General features: G+C 51.0%; 1 protein-coding gene across 6 annotated transcripts in view; it reads right to left on the bottom strand.

Moving 5' to 3' along the window:
• Positions 1 to 15,917, bottom strand: part of PPP2R5C (protein phosphatase 2 regulatory subunit B'gamma) — a 126,211-nt gene that overhangs the window by 65,846 nt on the left and 44,448 nt on the right. The window lies entirely within an intron of this gene.

Below are 15,917 nucleotides of genomic sequence, written 5' to 3'. Positions count from 1 at the left end.
TGGATCCCTCTACTGCCCAGCCCCAGGATCTGCTGACTAGTAATTAATATTATTTAGTAGTGTTAATATTAATCCGTGCTGGGTTCCACTCTTCACCTCATTCAGCCATCAACTAATCCTGGTAGGAGGCCCACAGTGGTAAAGACACAGCCAGTAAAGAGGAATGAATGACAGGTCTTCCTGTCCCCACTGGCCCAGCAGCCCTGAGAGTGGGCAGTGGGCCATGGCCTCCCAGGAGCTGGACAAGCCTTTCTTGGCCCCCTGACCTGCTCTGACTTGAACTCTCGCAGTAGTCCTGGGAGGGACAGAGGCCGAGAGGGGGCGTGGCCTCCTCTGTCTACCCTGTCTCCCAGCAAGTGACAGGCACTTAGCAAATGTGTCACAAAAACGAGTGACACTGAGGAGGGCAAAACCCCAGGTGTTCATAACCAGTGACTTCCATGCTACTGTGCAGGGACTCCCTCTCAGACAGAGCGCCCCCGGGCCAGGTGCGTGCCCAGTGTAGAGGGCAAGGGAGAACCCCGATTTGTTACTGTCTCGATACAAACGGGATGGAGAGGAGGCTTCCCTCTCAGAGCTTGGACACAGTAAGACAGAAACACTGGAAGGCTGCTCTGGTGGGAGATGAGCCCGCAGCGGGTTTGTCCACCTGTACCTGGCAGGTGTGACTGTGAAACTGGAGGTAATCCTGGGGGCGGCATCCAGCACCATGCTCACTCTCAGGCCTGCAACCCCCCAGGGCAGGCCCCTTCATGGCAGGGGCGATGCGCAGTGACACCGTCGGAGGCACGTCCCCTGGGATCCCGTCATGAGGGGTGGCATGGCTCGGAGGCAGTGAGTCTAGGTGGTCCCTGCACGGAGCACACAAGGTCAGCTCCAGGAAGCCCCGTGGTGGCTCGCAAGCTGCACAAAGCAAACCACCAAGTGAGGCACCCAGTCTGGAGTGCAGGGGCACCCACCTTCCACTGTCACAGGGAGCAAGGGTGCAGGCAGACTGGCCCCGGACGACATGCGCCTCTTGCCACTTTACAAAAGGGCCGAGGACATCATGCCGCCCGAGTCACACCCAACTCTGACGCATCTGGTGGGTGTCCGCGCAGCTGACCGAAAGGCCCCTTTCCCTGGAGAAGGGTACGCCACCTTGACACCTTTGTGTTTACAGCTGCTAAAACAAGAGGCGCTCTGGCACTCTGGGTCTGTTGAAAGACACCTAGTCGATCGATTCCTTTCTACCTACTTGACCTCAAATTGCATAAGAGACCGAAAGGGGGTGGGGGAGGTAGGAGAGGGTAAGGGGAAATAAAATGATGAAGGAGACTTGACTTTGGATGGTGAACACACAATACTATATACAGATGATGTGTTATAGGACTATACACTTGAAACCTATGTAATTTTATTAAACAATGTCACCCCATATGTTTAATAAAAAATTTAAAAACTGTGCAAGAAACTGAGGTTATGCTTCAAGTCATATATGTATACACTTTCATTCAATTGCTCCTTTCCTGAGGCAGTGGGGTTTGGTAAGGGTCAAGTCCGCCCATACCACAGGGCTCCACCTGGGGCCATGTAAGTCTCCTGGACCTGGGAAGAGGAGTACCATTGGACGCTGTCCTGTGGGGGACAGCAAGAGGCGGCCACTGGACGCGGTGCCAAGAGGAACCACGCAACAAGAAGCTGGCCTGGGAGCGGCAGCCTCAGTGGTGTCTGAGGCAGGGTGGGCATGGCGTGCGTGCAGGACTGGCCAGCGTGCTCTTCCTAAGACATACCAGCCTCCAGGCTGCTCGCCCATCTCAGGCCGTGGTCCTGGCCTGGCCCTTGGTCTCAAAGGTGCCCTGCTTGGCAGGCAACACCCTGCCCCAGGAACCCTTACTCCCGACAGCTCTGTGTTTGAAACCAGAGGGTCTTACTACAACCGGAACACCCACCTGCGGCCGTGCCTGTCTGGACGGGGCGCACGCTCACCAGACCTGCGGCTGGAGGCTGCCCTGCGCTCCACGCCACAGCCGCCTGCAGCTCCAGTGATCTGAGCTGGTGCCTTTGTGGAGATCTCCCCGGCCTAGTCCCCTAAATTCTACGGCTCTGTACAAAGCACCTTCAAAGACTGGGCCCGTGTGGTCCTGGGTTTGGAGTTGAACAGCACATGCTGTGGCTCTCTGAGGCCCCCGCTGGGGGCAGCTGCCCCTCGGTTTCTGACTCTCACTCTGCCACTTAGCAAACACTAACAGAGCCCCCGAGACTCGGGCAGCAGCGGGACAAAGGCGTTAGAAGGTGGGTGGAAGGCAGGGGCACCTGGGCTGGAACCCCGACTCCACTTGGTGACCATGGGCATGGTACTTGACCCCTTTGGGCCTCAGTTTCCTCAACCGGAAAATGGGGAACACTGTCCCTAGTGTGAATTAATGGATGGGACGTGCTCAGAGGAATGCCTGAGACAGAATGTGTCCTCAGTAAACACTACTGGTTACTGTGTTTTTGTTAGTCAGGTGCCAGGAGACTTCTTAGCTTCTGTCACTCGATACTGTTTATGCTCCCATCCTTAAAAAATGCCCATCACAGAAGCAATGCTTTTCATCCTCCCCAGGCATTTGCAAGCAGGCCACTAATGCACTGTACTCAACAACCAAACTTGTCCCTAACGAAAGGTGAGCTCTTGATTTGGTGGTGTGTGGCGGGCACTACATAGTTACGTGGCTGCGCTGGCGACCAGAGCACAGGGCCCACACCCCGCCACTCTTGTCCTGGGGCGGGCAGTGCAAGGGCACTACTTAAATGTGGTGAAAGAGGCGGAGCAAACCCCAGACCCAATTACGACATGTGTGTCTGCTAGGTTGCCGAGGAGCCAATCTCTCTGGTGGGTTCATGGACATTTTAGTTCTATTGACTTGTGACATAACTAGATCCGAATGGAAAGATATCCTTAAAGTTCAATAGGCTTATAAAGGGTCATGGTGGAACTGTTTTTTGGGGGTGGAGGCCAGAAGCTCACAGGGTAAGAAGATGAACCTGGAAAGTGGACAGCACGCTAGGGTGGCGGGAAGCTCTGCGGTAACCCGGCTGTGACCAGCTGCTGCAGGGTTCTGGGCCCCAGTCTCCACATCTGAAGCCTGGGTTCTTTCTGGCTCCGGGAGACTGTGAAAGAGCCCCTGTCTCAGAGGCCAGCACCCAGCAGCAGTCTGGGAGAGGCTCAATAGGGTCTCTGCACGGGAACAGGGGCAGAACAGTTCGGTTTTTCCTTTCAAAGCCAGGATGGGAGCTGGTAAGTGGGCCCACAGCGGGGACATGTAACGAGGCGAGGGTGTGAACCTATACACCCTTGAAGTCTTTCTCTCTGTGTAAGTCAACCACTGGTCTTTAAATAAAATGGGAACTTATGCCCTGGCTGGCGTGGCTCAGTGGATTGAGCGCCGCACTACAAACCTAACTGTCGCTCGTTCAATTCCCAGGTAGGGCGCATGCCTGGGTTGCCGGCCAGGTCCCCAGTAGGGAGTGTGCAAGAGGGACCCACACATTGATGTTTCTCTCCCTCCCCCTCTGTCTAAAAATAAGATTATAAAAAAACCAAAACTGGAACTTAGTACTGAGTTACCAATTATTTGATGCATTCACATGTATTAGATATTTTTGAAGAATTTTGTTTTCAGAAAAGTGACACGTGTTCGCTGTGAAATAAAAACAAGGAAAGTCAAACAACACAGAAAGGGGAACGCGGAGAGAAGCGCTGCCCCCGATGCACCTGCACCAGGTCTCGGCGCACAGGGCACGCCGAGTCCTGTCCATGCTCTGCTGGGCACCAGGCTTCCCATGCCCCTGTTTCTGCTCCCCTCGACCGCGTGGGAATGCCCCATGGATCAATAAATAGACCAACGCCATTTGCAGCTGTTTGGAATTCTACTGTACACACGGGCTATGATTTAACCAGTCACACCAGTTTTTCGCAGTAAAAAAAGCTACAAATAATGCCTTACTTTGTAATCCCTGGAGGAAGGTGGAGCGCATCTGTCTAGGAAAGGGACAGTGAGCTTTGTGAAGGGCTTGCACATTCAAGGCAATGGGACTGCTAGCCAGAGGGCAGGTTGGGGAGGGAGGCTGGCCGGACGGCCGGGACACGGGTACAGGACAGTGGCATGGTCGTGGGTGGCAGGGGAGCCACCTGGGACGTACTGGTGAAGCCCCAAAGGCCCCCGAAGGCTCCGGCGAGTGGCCACGGGCCCCAAGAAGCAAGGTATGGGGGGGCAGGGCAGCAGACTGAAGGAAAGGTCTGTAACAGCTGTTCTCGGCAGACCCCTCTGCCCCATGACTACAAAACTAGAAGCCTTTCCTCTGCAGCAAGAAAAACTCGAGAAAATATTTTTTAAAACAATGTGTTTAAAGGCATCAACCGAACGGTGAGGACTTATAGGCTCAAGGAGAAAGGACGACAGCACTGCAAAGGGATGAGCCCGGCCTCCGGGGACAGGAGCCCAGGGTCCCAGTGGCGGAGCGGCTGCTGGGACCCCACACTCCCTGTGAGGGGCCATGGGGCGAGACCTGGAGAAACAGGTGAAACGTGATGAAGAAAATTCTCTGTGCCCTTCTTCAACTTTCCACATATTTGAACTTATTTCAGAAAGTTAAACACAAACACACCACAAAGATAAGGAATGGAAGTTGAATTTTACCGAACGTCACCTTCAGATTTATGGAGACGTTCCCACACATTTTCCTTTGGCCTCTGACAGGCTGCACGGTGATGGCGGCCAGAGCTGCCCTTGCCCTCTCTGTCTGCCCCGTACCCCCCGCCCACCCCCTCCAAACTGGCTCCTGGGCTTTACCCATTTCTATTTTCAGTTTCCTAATTTATAGGAAACAGTCTTTATAGAATACAGGAGTTTTTTTACTTTGGTCCTTTTCTCTCTTTAAAAAAAAAAGTACTTAAAGAATTTCTTCTTATTCTTATTTAATAATGGTCTTTGCACACCATCCCTGTAAGACGCTACCTAACTTCACCCAGCCATTCGTGGAGGCACGGGGGTCTAGGGTCTGCGCGCACAGCACCCCCCCACCCCTGCCCCACCCCAGGGCAGCCGTGCCCAGAGTGTGCAGTCCCCCTGCTCACCCTGGCCACTTTGTGGGTGGTCTGCTGAGCCTATGAGTCGCCCCCCAGGGGGCGAGTGTAAGGGGTAACTGCGGTAAACAGTAAGAGCTCAGGACAGCCCTTAGGCAGTGTAACGGTTCCTATTCCTGGCTGTGGCTCATCTGTCAGACTTTGAGGATAAAGCTTTCAACCCAGTGGGTGAGGTCCCTGCCTTCATGGAGGGTCCACTCAAGTGAAAAGGGAGATAAGTAAAAACAAACCAGAACACCAACGGAACAACTTTAGGAAAGAAGCAGCCCTCGTGACGGGTCAGATGGGGTGGGGGCCTGACCCTGAAGATGACAGTGGCTGACACGTGGAAGCTCCGGAGGACGGGGCAGGGCCAGGCTGTCCAGCGCCAACCGGGAGGCCTGCTTCCACCTCCGCACCGACTCCATTTTCACTGCGTCACATGAAACACGTGGTTTCTACTCATTCCAAATGGTGAGAAACTGCAGAGCCTTTCTCTCCAAACGGTTATGTTAAACTTAAAATCACGGCACAGACCCGTTTCCAGAAGTCTCCCCCAGTCCACTCTAGTAACTCCTGGTCACCACCTGCTCTGGGAGTGGGTGCGTCTCCCTGTGCCCCTGGCTGCATGGACTGTGCCTCCAGCTCTGGCCGCTCAATCACTGGGCCACATATGTTCACGGTGGCTTTGTAGTTCCGTGTGAGGAAGCAATCCCGCCTGCCTGCATCTTTTTTGCCTAGAATTCACCTTTGCCCAGAAGAAAGGTCATAGCCCCTGCTTTTCTGTTGCATCTGCCTGGCCAAAAACAGTGTAAACAGGGCCACTTTAACATGGAATGGGAGCTGCCAGGCAGAGGAATGTTTAAAGCAGGCAAAACAGCCTTTGCATGGGGCCTGAAAAACTTGTGCCCCACAGAACAAGCAAGCAGATGTAGGTATCACAAGTACTGATGAGTACTGGACAGAAAACTAACCGTTTAGAATTAGCATCCCTGTGTTAGCTTCTCTGCACCAACAGAAAGGCCTTCTCCTAGGGGTGTAGGTATCCCCTCCTCGGAACACCACTGGGCCTTCTGCCCGAATCAATGCGCCCAAGTAGCTCTTCGTGATCTCAGATAGGTACTTGCTGCCTCTCACTTGGAAAGGCCTTTCATTTTTAGGTTAACATGCTTAGTATATTTCCATTTTCATATTTCTTCCCTATTCTGTTTAATGCCCTTCTATATACCACCCATCTCAGTTTAGGATTTAAGGCTGAAATTGGAACCGTATTTGTTCAATATTGTTACATACAATAGTGCACATATAAGGGTAAATACAACTTTTATTTTTTAAAATTTTTCTTTAATCCTCATCTGAGGATAAGTTTATTGATTTTAGAGACAGAGGAAAAGAGAGAAAGAGAAAAACCAATCGGATGCCTCCCATACACACCGTGACCGCGAATCGACCCCACAACCTTCTGCTGCGTGGGGTGATGCTTCAACCAACTGAGCCACCCGGCCAGGGCTAAATGCAATTTTTAAATCTATGGGAGTAATCCTTAAATTTTGCTAGCCTAGAAAAGTGTGTTTAATATCCCATTAGATATTATATTTAAATAAGTTTATTCAGTTTAAGTAGCATTTTGAAGAAGACCTTCAGATCCTTGAGATACGAATTTCCAAAATTACCGAATGACTCATTTCCAAATGACTAAATGTCACAAAAAGCAGCTAGGAATGTGTACAGGACCCCGGAAGCTGTGATTTTGGTCTAAAGGGCCAAGAACATCGCTGTTCCTCCAGGTGCCAGTCTCTCTTCGATGGCCCCAGCTAAGGAGCATGGTCCCTGGACTGTAAGGAACAGCTCCAGGCCACTGGGCCATCAGCCAGGCAGAAGCGGAGACCCTCGAGCCTGAAGGACAAAGGCCGTGTTTTCCTCACTGGTTTGCACACTCAGAACACACTGCTGAAAAGGAGATGCTTCCTCCAGGAATCTGGCAAGAAAGGGAAGCAAAACAGAAGATCCTGCCAGACCTAACCTTTCTTTGAGGCTTTTTTTATCACGTGCTTGCAGGAGCTGAATTTAAGAAAACGAATGGCCAAGATTTGAGGACTTTTTCTCAGAGCTTTCTGGCCAAGTCACCCGGGAGAGGAAAGGCTAGTGGCGGTCGATCAGAGGGTTGCTGTGTGACTCTCCCAGCACACAATCTAGGTTCCCTCCTCCAACGCCCGTGCAGACTCCTGATAAAGCCAAACTGGTAGCACAAATGCATTAACCCTTCGTGCAAATGCCCCCAGGCAATTTGACAGCCTGAGAGCCTTAAGCAACTATTATATGACCTCATGACTTTAAGGGACTCGATGCCAGGATTGAAGTTTCGCCTACAAGACACTGAATCTGGGAAGAGCATTTCCCTTGAGCCACCTGTCCTGGGACAGCCGCTAGAATAAGCAACAGAGGAAAATGCTCACTCAGGTGACATCACTGGTGGCTGGTGGACATCGGCAACTACACCTCGATGCCTTATCAGGGATCACTTCATGTCACAATCTTTCGTCGCCTCCTTTTTTGTGGAGACCACTTTTTGTACAGGTCAGAAAGATCACTTCCTCCTGACACTGGCCTCGGAATCACTGTTACTGCTTCTGGCTCCACACAGGACTCGGCCCAAGCGAGCGGGCGAGGAGGATCAGATGAGGTCAGCGGCTGTCCAGTTCCAGAGCCAGGTTGTACGTTGTGGGGTCCGACATACCACTCTGCTCAGAGGCTCAAGGTGGCCTTCCTGGGTGACATTACTGTCCTTACCGGAGCAAGCACTCCCGGTGTATCAGAGAGCCATCTGAGAGAACACCCACACGCAGCACTTGGACGTTTTAATGAGACGGCACATTTCAAACTTCGTGCTGCCTGACCCTTACCACAAGCCCAGCAGAGCACTCCGTTTTGGAACAGACACTTGGCTTGACAGCAGTTGGGAGAGCCGGAGCTCAAACTCGGGTCCTCCGCTCCACTGCACTGCGTCCTCTCCAAAGTTAAGGGAGGGGTCTTGGGGCTGGGTGAGTGGAGCTGAGAATGAACGCAAACTTAAGAACAGTGGGTTACCGTGCCGCATGGGAGTTTTTGAAGAGTTATCAAACCACATCATTAAATCAGTTGCTTTCAGGCAACTTTGTGGTCCTGTAACAACTTGTGCCAAACTTCCTAAGTCTAGGAATCTCTTAGCTGACCTTCAGTAACCCATCTTTTTGAAACATCTGCTCCAGTCAGACTAAGCTAGCCAAGACTGCTCACCCCAGAAGGGTGGAGGCTGCCTTGGGGAGGTGCCCCCTCCCTACCCACACTAACGAGAACTGGAACACCAGCCAGTTACTAGCAGCACCCAGAACCCACTGGCCCTCCGTGGGCCATGGGGGCGGGCCCAGGCTGCAGGGTTTTTGCCAACACCTGGAGCCCCTCCCAGGCAGCTTGGGCCAAGAGTGAACAACTCCATTAGAGGGCAATGTTTTGGCCAAAGCGAAGCTTTTCTCCTGAAAACTGACACTGTCACGGGCTGGAATCTGAACTTGGAAGCCTGGAAAGAACCGGGCAGGGAGAACCACCATCACCGCTAACAGTGCTGACCTGAGTGTGCTCCGGACTCTGTGCCAAGAGCTCACACTCACACCCTCATCTCACTAAACACCCACAACTACTGTCATGACCCCCATTGTGCAAATGAAGAAACAGGTAAGTCAGCAGGTTAAGTACCTGGCTCCAGCCATGATACTGTGGGAGAGGTGAGGAGACAGGCAGAGAAGCTGCCCGGCAGGGGTGGAGGCCACAAGGAGGGAGGGAGCTGGGAGCTGCGTTGCCGGGATGCTGGCCTGCGGCCTCCGAGTGCAGCTGCACGGGCTGCTGTGCTTGAAGCCAAATGCTAGAGACTGAAGGGCTCTTCGGAGTAGTCTTCAAGCAGTGAACTTGGAGCAGGCGGGTCCCAGGGCTCCCCATGCTACAGGCATCCACCGACGGCTCCTCGCTTTCTGCCACAACTGTGCACTGCCACGCTCTTGATTTACTTGGTGCTTTTCTTTAAACAAACACACTTTTTACTAAGCTCTGACCTAAGTAATAGTAACCCAAGAAATCATAGCTTTGACATGCTAATAGGTACTTTATATTCATCAGTGTATAATTATTAAAATAATGTTCAGCTCTGAATCAGCAAATCATCTCTTACGCCATGGGTGGGGTGTGCATCCCACACTCAGAGGACCCCAGGGCTGCCCAGAGAATGAAGGGAAGGACAGAACCAGAACCCCTTATTCACTGGATTCACAGATTTCTACGTTGACTATTAGTGCTCAACACAGTGCAGGATCCAGAGTCCTGTCTGTCATGAATGAGGACCAAGGGGGACGGTCATTCCACCCCCGCTGTACGTGCTATTTCTCTCACTGAGAAGACAGACAGACAGACAGACAGGCAGTTCCTCTCAGCCTCTGCTGATCCCCTGCCAGTCTTTGGTTCTGTAAGTTAAATACTATTTAGAAACCCAGTGTTAGAACTCTCTACCAATCTCAGGCTATCAACTGGTTCTTTTCAGTTTTGCCTTCATTTTTACATCATAACATTGCTGTTAATTTAAGAGTACCTTTGGACAAATGAAACCCAACGTTAAGCAGGATAAATATCAGGTTCATTCTTTTACTCACTTAAGGAACATACTATGATAGAGTGGCATGAAGTCAGAGAGGCGAGCACCTTCCCGTGTGCACCTGCGGGGCTTTCAGCATCACTGACTAGACGGGAGCTAAGAAGATGCCCTGCCCAACTGGCCCATGAGTAGCATAAACATTTTTCTGAGACTGTTGAATAAATTCCATTTTAAAGTTAAATTGGCCCTCCAAACTGGCTTCTACTAAGTTTTTTTCCCTTTAATATACTGTTGCATATATTCTAACATTAGGCCGTATCGAAATTCTTTTTCAGAAGTAGCTAGGACATAAATGATGTCCTACAGGACCATGTAGCAGGAGAACGGTGTTTACCCCGTGGTGAGACAGACAGACAAACTCCAAGCAGCACACCGCTTCTCCCGGAGCTGGCTGCGGCCGACGCCCCGCACAGCTGCCCTCCTGCTCGCACACACCGTGCTCTGCACGTGGACCGTGGGCCTCACACTTTCACTTGTGATGGCCGCTGGACACCCAGTGCTGAGCAAACACATTTACTACGAGGGCCCAACACGCCCACTACCAGCGCCCAGCTCGCCCAGGGTGTGTCTTGCCTGGTTACCCAAAGCCCTGATCCCACGGGGATACTTAGCAGCCCCCATCCTCTCACCCCTCCAGCTGCTGTCAGCTGACTTCCCAGTGCAGACATTTGTGCCCTTCTAGTCACTTAGGCTGCAAACTCCCTGAGGACAGGCTCACTGGCTTTTCTTTGTATTCTTTGCTTTATGTTCTTAAATTTTCCTTTTATACCTTTAATCTCAAGTACCTGCAATTTCAACCAACTTAATAGAAATTGTGTGTTTAAGAGAATAACACAATATGTTGAATTTTCACTAAGTGCCTTTGCTAGAACGATCCACCTCATAAGATGTACTGCTGCCGGGTCCCTTCCAGACACACCCTGTTCGGAGCCCCAGCGTGGGGAACTTTCTGTTGCTCCGACTTCCACTGACCCAGGCTACCCTCAGCTGTGGTCAGCCTCAAAGAAGGGCCGAATCGGGTCAGAACCTTCAAAGCCACAACTGAGACCTTGCCTCTGGTTCTGAGGTGATGGTCCTTTGCCAGGTGAAGTGACCCTGAGCTCGTCTGGAGGGAGCACTGTTGAGTTAGAGGCCCCGTGCAATTCCCCTTGCAATAACTGACCACGTGGGTCAGGGATTGTGAATATGAGCTGATAACAGCACCTGGGATTTGGAAATTCTCTCTTCTATGGACTAAGCACAGTGAGTCTTCAAGAACCAGTGGAGAGCAATTTGGCATAATTAGCAATTCTACTTCAGTATTTCTCTGTCATAAATATATCTACCTAGGATCTCCTATCTCAATGACAGGCCTGAAAAAGCAAATGTGTTCTTTACAGAATTGTTATTCACAGACCCTGAGGTTCAGATAACACTACGCATGTCCTAATTTCAGTTCCAGCTCTTGCGACGCAACAACGCCAAGCCATCAGCTATGCCGGCAGGGCGCTAACAAGACGGCTTCAGAAAGCTTTCCCGGTCACTGTGGACACTAAGCCAGTGTTTAGTTCCCAGGGGCACAGTTTCAACCCTGCAAGAAAACAACAACAAAAGTGGGCCCAAGCTGCTTGCTTCCGAAGGGACGCAAACTGAAGCCGCAGTTGGGGTGGTGGGCAGGGCTGGGGGGCCAGGGCCCACCAGCACGCAGAGCTGAGTGTCTGAGCCCCTCCCCCATGTGGCCAGGGCCAGCAAGGCCTGCCTGCGGTCAGGGCCGGTGCACGGAAAGCTGTCTGAACGCTGACGACACACAACACACTCACGGATACAGTCCAGGTTTGGGGAAAACCGTCTTTTCTTGAAAATATCCAACTTTATGGAATATTCTAAGAGATGCTCTATGAAAAGTAAAGCATAATCAGGCTCAATTATTTTAGGAAACTAGAAACCTCAACAGTAGTGAATGTTCAGGCTGCCCCAGAACCCCAAGTCCAGGTGGGGCCCTAATCCAGCCTTTCCCCTTTCAATCTGGAAGCAGCAGAGAGAAAGACTGAAAAATGCTGTTCTAGAATTGGCAGTGAGGATTCTTAGTTGCTTACACGGAATGCAGGGTCTTTTTCTCTCCCCTCCCTTTCTTTCCTGGGGGAGGGGAGGACCGACCTCAGGTTCCCTTTGATGGTTCACAGAACGAACGGCCTCAGCTTGGGAGCCAGCAGCCCAGGGAACAAGGAGAACAGATCTATTAGACAGAGCAGGAAGAGAAACTTCACTCAGATTCCTGTGGAAGGCGACTTCAAAACTTCAACTTTCCAGGCAGAGAGGCTGTAAAAAGCTGGTGGATGTAGACTGTTTCTGAGCTGAGAACAGGGAAAATCTTTTGAGTCTCAGCGGAGAGTTATAACCAACCTTTCTCCTCTTCCAAAGCAGAAAGTTTGTCTACCTAATAGCTTGTAATGGGTACGCTTAGAATAACGAGTAACGCATACATAGTGTGTGTGTGTAAGCAAACACCGGTGCTCACCTGGATTTACAGGACCTGAATAAAACACTCCCCGTCCCACCTTTACCTAGAATTATACTTGTGAGTAAAGTGGGCTTAAAAAAACAGAAGTGAAATCCACATAAAGTACAATAAATCATTTTGAGGTGCACAATTCAGTGGCATTTAATGCATTCACAATGTTGTGCAACTAACCCTCTCTCTAATTTCAAAACTTTTTCTTTAATTAACCCAGAAGAACACCCTGCGCCCTATAAGTGATCCCTCCCCATCCTCCCTACATCCCCAGGCCCTGGCACCTCTAATCTGTTTTCTGTCTCCATGGATTTGCTTACACTTGCATTTCATGTAAAAGTAAGAAAAAGACACGAGCTTTTAAGTTACATTAAAATATCCGAAATATTGTGTGGTGATTCTAAATGTAAACAAGGCAAAAATCTGGGGTTTATGGTTTAAAACGATGTTTTGGAGTTAGGATTCCGTAGACCAGTAACATTTTGTGAAGAATCTTGAAGACTGACATTGGTTTACCACACTAATTAACACAGAAGAACATACAAGATTGTAACAGAAAAGATACTTTAATACCAAAAAGGACAGTCTTAGACTAGAAAGTAGTCCTATAAACGGAGTAAATTTAGCTCTGTGAAAAACACAGACTGCGCCAGCTTCGCTTTTGTCCTGGACAGATTCCGCAGGACGGCACGGTATTTGGAAACGCCGGATGCTGGACCGCCACCCGTGGCACACCTGAACCTGGACAAACGAGGCACGCGTGCACCCTGGCCAAGGACTTGATTTTCCAAAACAGAACTGAGGAACTAAACGGACTTCATCCTGTGAGAATTAAATCTTTTTGACAGCCAAGGCTGACAGGATCTAGATCTATCTCAAGAATCAACAGAAAAGATGGCAGCTTTGCAAGAGACCTTGGCATGCGGTGCGTCGGGAACCACACTCGCCCAGTGTGGACACAGGCCGGCCTGGGGAGTGCCGAGGGGCGAGGCACCGGTCAAAGCAGCCCCCTGTGCGAAGACGGGAGCTCTCGCAGGCGGGCTCCGGCCCAGTGGGGCCTTTCCAACTGGGCAATGCATTGAGGGGTTGCATAAAGCCACAGGGAAATAAACAGGATACACTTCCTAGAATACCAGTTTTACAATGTAGTTCAATCACGTTAAATATTTTTACATTAAACTGTAATAGTTATGAACCAGGACACAAAATTCAATTAGCTTTTAAACGACAAATCCTGAGACTTCAGAAACACTCCCTCTTGGGGTGCTTAGTAGACCGCACTGGGCCGGGGCGCCGGCTGCCCCACAGGAGTGGCCTCCCCTCGGCGTCAGAGCCCCCGCCCTGAGAGTCTGGGCCACCCTGCGCCGCTCCATCCAATCCGCCTGCACACAGGGCTCCGGAAAGGGGACGGGGGTGCTGACAAACTGGCCCTAAAGTCCACATGGAGACGCCGGGGACCTGAACACCAAAACAATGTTGGAAAAGAGAACGAAGCTGGAAGATTCACACTTCCTGATTTTGAGAGTTCTGACAAAGCTACCGTAATCAACGGGTGCAGCCACACGGACCAAGGAATAGAACGGAGTCCAGATATCACCCTGCACATTTATGTCCACTGATTTTCAACAGGAGTGTTAAGTCCATTCGATGTGAAAGAAACAGTCTTTTCAACAAGCAGTGCTGGGAAAACTGGATATCCATGGGCAAAAGAATGAACTCGGACCCTTACCTAATACCACATACGACAATTAACTCAAGATGGATTAAAGACCAAATGTAAGAGCTATGATTATGAAATGCCTGGAGGAAAACTTAAGAGCAGGCCTTGGCCAGGCAGCTCAGTTGGTTGGAGCACCATCCCAATATGCCCAGGTTGCGGGTTCGATCCCCGGTCAGGACACATCCAAGTAGCAACGAGTGCAGCAGTAAGTGGAACAACAAATTAAGGTCTCTCTTTCTCTCTCTCAAGCAATATATATAAAAAAAGAAAACATATGAGCAAACCTTTGGATTAGGCAATAGTCTCTCAGATATACCACTAAAAACACAGCAACAAAAGATAAATTAGATAACCTGGACTTCATCCAAATTAAAAATGTTTGTGTTGCAAATGATGCCATCAAGAGAGTGAAAAGCCAACCCACAGACTGGGAAACAATATTTGCAACATGTACGCATGATAAGGGACTGGGATCGCGACACGGGGTGTGGCAAACACAGCCGTGAGCACCCGAGACAAGGCTCATCCTTGTGCTATTATGTAGTAGTTTCTGTATCACTTCCCATACAGACAACTGTAAACCTACTCTTGCCCCACCCTGTATATGAAGACAAATCCCAATCACTACCATTGACCATGCCCTTCAGGCCGCTCCAGACTCCCCCAGTCCCACCTCACCTTCCCCCTCGACATTCTGCACAGGCCTCCCCTCCTGTGTCACCAGAAACCCTAAAGCCATTAGGCCTTCCCTTCCCCAGCCTCCTTTTTAAATCCTCCTCCTGCCCCAGGACTTTGTGAAAACCCTCTGGGCCAAAGATGACACCGAACTTTCTGGTTTCCAGCAGGTCTGGTTTCCACAGCTTTACCATTCACAGATAAGGAAGCAGCAGGGATGACTGCAGAGTGGCGATGTCTGAAACAGCGAAACTGGCTCATTCATCTAAACGAAACGCACAACGACAGGTCAGCTGCACCAGAATGCCGCCATCTGAGAGAGGCCCCGGGCAGGACGGTGCCGGGTGGCTGCCCACCCTGTCCGCTTTACACTCCTGCCGGGCGCCCACCTGACAGAGGGCGGCGCTCCACCAGGCCCAGGCCAAGCAGGGCTGGGGAGCCAGTGCTCAAGAAGGATGGCGGAGCTAACTTCTGGCCAGGTCTCACATCTGAGCCCACGACCTCAGCCTTTTCATGCCGTGTTCTGGTTCACTGACTGAAAGCACAGCGACAACTCCGAAGACACGGAAAGACAGCTCAAATAACGCATGTGGGGAAAACCCTCCATGCCCCCACCTCAGGGATCACTTTCAATTTCTTGTCTGTCTTTGAGTTTCACTTAGAATGGTAACACTCGTCCTCCCAGCCCCCCGTGAACTGACAAGATGGCCCGCTGCCACCCCCACCCCCACCCCCGCTCTGCTCCTGCGCTCCACTTAGTTGCTTGCACGGTCAGGATATAAGGTGATGTCGCTTACACGATGCAAACCCTTCTCCAGGGTTTCTTCTCACCACACTCCACCCCCACACACTCCCCGGCCTGCTGAGTGAGTCACCTCTTCCCCGACTGCTTTCTGGGACCACCACTGAGCCGATCAAGGGGAGTCCTGGGCGCCCCTGCCCCTGCCCACAAGCCATTGTCACCCCTGCGCCTTGTGAGGCAGATGTGGACATGTCCCTTCAGCGCCTGTGACAGGACAGATGCTCAGTGCTGAGCACAGCCAACCTCCAAGGCGGTGACTTCCACATGGGTTGCAGGAACGAAACAATACTTTAGGTGGCTGTGAGGCAGGTCAAAACTAAACTGTTCTCCTTTCTGTGTTCAGTGTGTTCCACAAAGTGTTCCTGCCTTTTGAAAGGAACTCAGTTAACTAAAAATTTTTGGTCTTAATTTTGACTTTATTTGGCCCAACAAAGAGCATGAGGCCGCTAGACTTACTTCCCA

This window comes from Desmodus rotundus, chromosome 7, assembly GCF_022682495.2.
Source record: "Desmodus rotundus isolate HL8 chromosome 7, HLdesRot8A.1, whole genome shotgun sequence".
NCBI classification, from domain to species: Eukaryota; Metazoa; Chordata; class Mammalia; order Chiroptera; family Phyllostomidae; genus Desmodus; species Desmodus rotundus.
The sequence above is the reverse complement of the archived record's forward strand: the minus strand, read 5'-3'. Positions and strand labels throughout refer to the sequence as shown.